At 33.9% G+C, this 230-nt stretch overlaps 1 protein-coding gene across 5 annotated transcripts in view; it reads left to right on the forward strand.

Moving 5' to 3' along the window:
* The window catches only part of rims1a (regulating synaptic membrane exocytosis 1a), a gene marked incomplete at its 5' end in the record, with an annotated part of 176,268 nt that overhangs the window by 1,798 nt on the left and 174,240 nt on the right, over positions 1-230 (forward strand).

A 230-nucleotide genomic window follows, 5' to 3' on the forward strand; every position in this document is an offset into this window, starting at 1 on the left:
ATGGTGAAATGATATAAGCAGTACCTTATGTAACAGATTTTTAAACATTTGATATAAGTAACTGGCAAACAATCCTTACTACTTTGTAAAGAGCATGTGTTTATGACAAATTGACACATAGTGCCTATTTATGCCGTTTCTGTCATTCTCTACAGTATGTTGTTCTTTGTTGTCACTGTCAGTCTGTTTGATTGTGTTGTGACACTGTACATATTGTCTGTCTGATCTTC

The sequence above is a fragment of the Etheostoma spectabile genome, chromosome 10 (assembly GCF_008692095.1).
Source record: "Etheostoma spectabile isolate EspeVRDwgs_2016 chromosome 10, UIUC_Espe_1.0, whole genome shotgun sequence".
NCBI classification, from domain to species: domain Eukaryota; kingdom Metazoa; phylum Chordata; class Actinopteri; order Perciformes; family Percidae; genus Etheostoma; species Etheostoma spectabile.